This window comes from Myotis davidii, unplaced genomic scaffold (assembly GCF_000327345.1).
Source record: "Myotis davidii unplaced genomic scaffold, ASM32734v1 scaffold609, whole genome shotgun sequence".
Lineage (NCBI taxonomy): Eukaryota > Metazoa > Chordata > Mammalia > Chiroptera > Vespertilionidae > Myotis > Myotis davidii.
Window position 1 is genome coordinate 756,335 of NW_006300164.1, and position 771 is coordinate 757,105.

A 771-nucleotide genomic window follows, 5' to 3' on the forward strand; every position below is an offset into this window, starting at 1 on the left:
TCAGACAAGGTGAGCCTCGCCCGGGGCCGCCGGAGGCCCGGCTCTGTGCTGAGGCCCACGGCACCCAGGGCTCCCACGGCGCCACGCCCAGGGCCATGGCAGCTGCCTTTGGGGGGACACGGCAGGTGCTCAGACCAGGGGCCCAGGCTCACGGAACACAGGGCGATACACAAGCACATGGAGCTGTGCAAGCTCACACACCCACACCCACACCCACACACACTCACCCATGCAATGCACAGCAATGCGCATGCACACACACTCACAGGACAACCAAATCCACAGCCTCTCACACCTGCACACACCCACACTCACACACATCCACACGCATGCTCACACCAGCACAGGCTCATACGCTCACACTCACATGCACACTCACACTCACACGCACGCTCACACCAGCACAGGTTCATACACTCACATGCACACTCACATGCACACTCACACTCACACGCACGCTCACACCAGCACAGGTTCATACACTCACATGCACACTCACATGCACACTCACACTCACACGCACGCTCACACACGCACACACACGCACAGGCTCATACACTCACACTGACACACCCGGCGGAAGGCCCGCTGAGAGGGTCAGACACCATAGCCCGGAAGCAGAGGTCCCTGGACTGTGGGAGGTGGGGATCCTTCCCTGCCTCCTGGTCCCAGGGCACCAGCCTCCAGCTGCAGAGGAGAAACACCTCTGGGGAGAAGGAGGGGTGAGGGGGGAGGGGAGGGGAGTCTGGGAGGAGGGGCGGGCTCCCGGGG